At 36.8% G+C, this 6,238-nt stretch overlaps 1 long non-coding RNA gene across 2 annotated transcripts; it reads left to right on the plus strand.

Annotated features, from left to right (window-relative positions):
- The first annotated feature begins 1,734 nt into the window (after positions 1-1,734).
- On the plus strand, positions 1,735-5,138 carry LOC109194258 (uncharacterized). 2 transcript variants are annotated; one of them, XR_002059768.2, is made up of 5 exons: positions 1,735-2,204; positions 2,926-3,004; positions 3,589-3,746; positions 4,123-4,209; positions 4,592-5,138. It is a non-coding gene; the product is annotated as an uncharacterized LOC109194258 (long non-coding RNA). The 2 variants fall into 2 exon arrangements; XR_002059767.2 differs by lacking the exon at positions 1,735-2,204 and having other exon boundaries at positions 2,663-3,004.
- The last annotated feature ends 1,100 nt before the right edge of the window (positions 5,139-6,238 follow it).

Here is a 6,238-nt window from a genome sequence, read left to right on the forward strand (position 1 = left end):
GAATCGATTTTAATCGAAGAATCGATTATTAAAACCCACCCCTAATCACACAGTGCATTTCAATCATTTCTCCAGCGAGTTTGATAGCTAGCAAAATAATAACCATAATTTTAAAAAAAATAGCATGTGTAACGTACACGTACTGGACAATTATTTACTAGGACTCACCTATCATACGACTGGAGAACGCAAACTCCGCCATTGTTGTTTTCCATCAAACACTCATTAAAACAGCAACCTACAGGTATGTTAGCGCACTCATCCCCGACTGTCCGAGGGAGGGGCGGGGTCACATATTGAAACAGACGCAAGGCAGCCCAGGCTGGGAAATTTTGCTTTTGCGTGTCATTTTATTTCTCTATCTGATAAGAAAACAATTCAATCAGATAGCTATTTATTGTGAATGAAATACAGTTACATTTTCAAGCACTTTTAAGCACCACATCTGAAATTCAAGCACTTTTCAAACCTTGAAAAGACGACATTAGAATTCAAGCATTTTCAAGGATTTCAAGCACCCGTACGAACCCTGTATATAGTGAAGTCTGCAAGTTTTCTAACAGCAAAATTTGTTTTGTGCCCAAATCATTTTGCAGATCATTAGAATGAAAGTTATAGGCCATGTTTGCATAGCCCTTTTTAAAATGATGCTTTCATGACATTATTGTATGTTGGGTGGTGGTCAGGGCTATCCAGACTGACAAGTGGGTCATTGAATGTCACCTCTCCGGTGGGGAGGAAGCCTGAGATTGTCTAAATTGGAGTCTGTTCTATAGCAAATGCAGAAAAAAATGTTTTAAGAAAGCAATTAAGTTCGTGTTCCAAAAAGTATGATTGTTTGCTTTCAGGACACCAGGAAAGATGAGTCCTCCATCACAGATGGTGTGGTCAGTGAAGATGGTCGCCTGCAGGTTCAAGCTCATTGCATCTCCAACCCACATCCACTGCCACTGTACTTAAGGGACGTTAAAGACTTTCTTCTCCACTTACATTTGGATCACCTCGATCCATGACAGTCATTCAGGCAGTAATGCCTGGACTGGAAACAAGCCATCCTTAAAATATTACAACATTCCAGCTCCTGTGTTGGAATGAAAAACAAATGTGTTGTTTAAATCAGAGACTGCACTTGTGACAGAACAATAAATATTTTATTTTTATTATATAAGTTATGTAAGTACAAAACAAACTTGTAGTAGGCCTAAACTTATTTTCTTAATAATTAAATCTGAGACTTTGTTTCATTGTAAGATTATAACAGTGATGGCAATATAATTGTTTGTTGTTCAGCAGAACAGTGTCCAGTATGTTGGCTGTTATACTTTTTTGCATTTGAAAATAAAAGTTGGGCTGATTTTAACATCATTACAGAAAGTGTTGTTAATTATTTTTAATCATATTCAGGTTACCACAAATTATTTTTAGTTTAGTTGAACTTGAAATGTTTGTCAGTAGGTAAACAATTAGTATTGTAAAGTTAGAAATATCAAGTTATTTTTAATACTGCAGACTTGCAATGAATAAGTTGTCCTAACCCTCATCTTAAGTAAGCTTTACTTAGTTTTTTTGAGGCAACGAGTTTGCATATTTTTTTTTTAATTCTGGAAACTAAATAGGTCTTTACACTGTATTCAGAGTGAATAAGTTGCCTTAACTTAGTCATCTTAAGTAAACTTTACTCAATTTTTTTGAGGCAATGAGTTTGCATAGTTCTTTTGAGTTCTGGGAACTACACTGTAAAAACGATAACTAGTAATTGTTGATTTGAGTAAAGTTTTCAAATTAAACTGACTTAGAAATAAAACTTTCCATTTACAACCTAAAATAGCTTGTCTGCCCAACAAATTTCTTCCATTGTTGTCCTAACTAAGATTTTCTAGCGAGCATAACAAAGATTATCAACTTTTGAGTAGATTTTTTGAATCGAGTTGGGAACCGGTGGGAAACCCCGTAGGTGACTGGCACACGTCGTGGTCTGAATAAGTTTGAACTAGACCAAACGAGTCTGAGCAGACTGTGTGATAGTGGTTTGTCGATGTGTTCTGAACTGAAAACCTGCTAAGAAACTTTGAACAAACGTGGCCAAAGTTGGATGAAAATTACAATTTTTCGACCATTACGGATTTTACCTGGTCTGAAGTTGGAGTGTATTATTTGACCATTTTTTGGACAGGTGCGGGAGCTGCTGCCATTTGCCCTAGCAGGTAAGCTAACGACATCTGTTATTAGGATTTTCTACAAGCGCTAGGCTGCATCCTCCTGAGGACCCAGGAGGGTGGAACGAGTAAAGCACTGAAAAAAAGCCAAACAATAACATATTTAAGTCATCTAAGGGACTTATATATCATGTTTAAGCTAGCGAAGGACCGCGCGGGGGGTTGAAAATGATATGCCAGGAGTTCGCTGTTCTCGCTGCTCTAGCGAGCCTTGAATCCCCAGCTAGCTATCGAAGCTGGTGGTAACAGACGTCTCCGAAAACGTAGAAGCATTTTTGCAAAAATGTGTTGTCTTAATAAACTGAGCAGATATTTGAAATTTACACAGCTACATTCTCGCCTGAAAATACCTTAAAAGTTTACTTTGTGACCCAGAAAGAGTAATAAGAGTAATATTAAAACTAAGTGGCTGCCGCCATTGTTTGAAACTAGATTCGGCTGGGCCGCGCTATGAATTCTGGCATAGGGTGGGCCACGAAGGATACACCTGACCCATCCTTCAAAGCTGTGGAAAGTATTGTATTGTTTTGAGAGCCTTTTTGTTGGTGGAGTATTGATTTTATGTACAATTCCACGGGTAGACGCGATCTGTACGGTCCGACTTTGCACATGCGCAGTAAGGATCGGGGAGTCCGATCCGTAACTTTTTTCTCGTTTTTTTTTCTACATTATATTGAAATGTTTCATTATTGCAAACATTTTCTCTCAGGCGGAGAGAGGTCGTGGAGTGTCAGCCTATGGTATCTGAGGTCCAGGAGAGATGACCTGCGCTGTTTTCCTCTGAGGAGGTAAGACTGTCCTAATTTATTTATAATTTAATTATTATTCAAATTGGGCATGATTTATACTTATATTGAAGCAGTACGGTATTTGCTGGGGTAATGCATTGGCCAACTTTATTATCTTGTGCTACCACTCCAGTCAAGGCCCTTGCCAGTGTTATATTGAAATCCTTACCCTGAACATTTCTGCCAGTACAAGAGTCCCCATGCTAAATCGAAATTGTGAAACAGAAAGGCAATCTCATAATTTTGACTTAGCATGTATTTTTTTTCTTTTTGTGCTAGAAATAGGACTTCTGTAGTCTGAGATTGTTAGGGAAAGAATACTAAGGCAGGTCACAGAATCTGATTGGTCACAGATTTTGGTGCAACTTAGAACATAATATGTATTTTCATATTGATACTGGGTTTTGTGGGGGGTGTTTCTATTCCTGTGCAAAAGATGTATTCATGAGAGATTTTTGAAGTAGGTAGGTTTTGCTGTTGATGACACAGTCAGGCATATAACATGGTGCAGACTGTCCAAGACAGCTACCCAGGAATGTTCTGTGCTGAATAAATGACAATATTTTGGTGAATGTATTGTTTAGATATCTGAAAATTTCATCGGATCACAAGCAAAGACCTCCTGGGGACCTTCAATGCATCCCTTGACAAAGTTGTGCCTGGCCTGCTGAAACTGTACTGGTCTAAGAAGGGAGCTCTTGGTGAGGAGATGGAAGACCTCCTGGATAAACTTGATGAACAGGTGAGTGAAGTGCTCCTTTATCTGACATTTTCAGAAGAGAGTATACTTTTCTCTTAACAGAAACTGAAAAAGATGTTGGCTTCAAATAAAACACATCAGTGGATATGTCAGTAAAAATGAATGTCATGAGTCATTGCTTTGTTCTTATTTGGCAGTATTTTATTTAATTTGTAAAACGAAAGTAAAATTGTTAACATGGTGTGTTGTTGTTGTTGTTGTTTTTGGGGGGGGGGGGGGGGGTTGTACGTTTTGCGTGTTGCTGGGTCTGACCTGTGCTTTACTTTCATTACTATGAGAGTTCTGATTTTGCATTGTGTATAGTACACCATGTTACTTCACTAATTGAAATTCTTGTTTTCCACTGAATACTCTTTAGACATCCAACACTGTGTCCAACGGGCACTGAGAGGCCTGCCCATTTTCCTCAAGAGAAGATGCAACAGAGGTTTTCCTGAAGTGCTTAGTAAGTACAAAAAAGTAATGCAAGTAAAACTAATTGCTATGAGATGTTTTTAAAGGATGAGTTTATCCAAAATGGAAATGTACACTTTCTCAGTGCAGTCCAGATAATTTTATAGTGGGGATTGCACTTGTCATAACTCTCACTCCTTTTTTTCTGCTGAGCAGCAGCTGGGCATTGTTAGTGGTTGTTCCATAGCAGAAAATATTTTTGTACAAAACTCACAAGGTGGCATTAATTAAAAGAAAAATAAGCTTTTTCTTCTTAAAACCTCCATGGGTCAAACGACCAGCATGGTATAGAGGTTAAAGTTAAAATCTTTAGAAATTTGTTTTGTCTTTAGTTTTTCTTAGCTTTCAATAATTCATATTTTACTTTTCTTCAGGACACTGACATTTTGGAACCAGTGTTGAACGGTGCATCAGTTGCCATCCTCACCATCCTACAAGATGACGATGCTGATACGTCTGTGCGAGAACATGCAGTTGTGTTGGAAGGGGACATCGTGCTACATAACATTCCAGATCTCTCTACTGCCCTGGCACACCTCTTTGGCCTTCTGTATGCCCTCAACATTGATTATCCAAAGCAGATGAGTTTTACCTTTGAAGCAATTCAGGCCATCTTATTTTGGCCTGGTCGGACAATATGAAGGTGAAGTGGATAAATCATTATTCGAAATGTAAATTTTAGTCAGATGAATCTGTATTGTTGAGAATATATGGTGAAAATTTGTCTTGTAGTATTGTAAAAGATTTGTTATAGTGTTAGTTTCCTCTTCATTGATGGTAACATTTCTAAGAACTTTTAACTTCCATAGTTCATCATAGTAAGCCTGTGTAAAATGTCAATGTCTGGGTGCATAGGCAATCGTTTGTAGCACTACCCTATTTAATGTGCAATAGTTATGTTCAGCTTTTACAAGACGGTCAGGGTGTGTGTGCATGAATTATTAAGTTGCTGGACACTTTTCTTTTTTGGTTCTGGACTCTGGAATTTTAACGTCTCTGCTGGGGTGCTCAAAGCACCCAAAAGAAACTGGCAACACGTTTTTGTTTGTTTGTTATTTCTTTTCTTTTTGTTTTTTTTAACAGAAATTCACCCTACTACCCATGACATTCTGAAATGTACTGAAAAGACTGTTGAACAAAATAAATAAGCTTTTAGATAACATTGAATTGTGCTTTGTTTTATTCTATATCTATTAAGTGTTTTTTCAAGTATAATAACAACATACATTTTCCTTTGTTTATATAGGTAAATTTTCAACTCACTGGAGTAAGAATTGTATGATTACTCAACAAGAATATCTGTGTTTGGTGAAGGCAGAAATACATGGCATTGAAACCAGAATTTCTTCGTTAGACTTCCAGGATTATCCTAATTAGGTGAACAAGAAGATCCAAGTTGGCAGAACTTGTAAATCTTAGTTGAGTCAACAACAGTTGGCAAAAGTTGAGAAAACTCAAAAATCTCTTGCATCATGTTGCCTTGAAATTTTACGTTTTCTCAACATTTTCTTTTTTACAGTGTAACGAGGTTGTACAGTGTATTCAAAATGAGTAAGTTGCCCTAACTTACTTATCTTAAGTAAACTTTACTCAATTTTTTTGAGTTCTGGGAACTAATGAGGCTGTACAGTGTACTAAAAATGGGTAAGTTGCCCTAGCTTAATCATCTTCAGTAAAACGTTACTCAATTTTTTTGAGGCAATGAGTTTGCATAGTTTTTTTGACTTCTGTGAACTAATTAGATTTTACAGTGTATGTGTCACACCAAGATCAGGAAACATTGAGCAAAATACGCAAAACAAAACCAGAATTAAATGAGATAATTAATAAAAACACAAAATTCTTAGTACAAAGACTACGCTTACAAAATTTTGAACATGTAATAAATCCGGTCAATTTATAGTGAACCAGCTAAATATAAGTAAAGAAAAAACAACTATATATGCTGTTCAAGATTTATCTGGGAACACAATATATGACCCCAAAAAAATAAACAACATTTTCAGGGATTTCTATAAAAC

The sequence above is a fragment of the Oreochromis niloticus genome, linkage group LG15, assembly GCF_001858045.2.
Source record: "Oreochromis niloticus isolate F11D_XX linkage group LG15, O_niloticus_UMD_NMBU, whole genome shotgun sequence".
NCBI classification, from domain to species: domain Eukaryota; kingdom Metazoa; phylum Chordata; class Actinopteri; order Cichliformes; family Cichlidae; genus Oreochromis; species Oreochromis niloticus.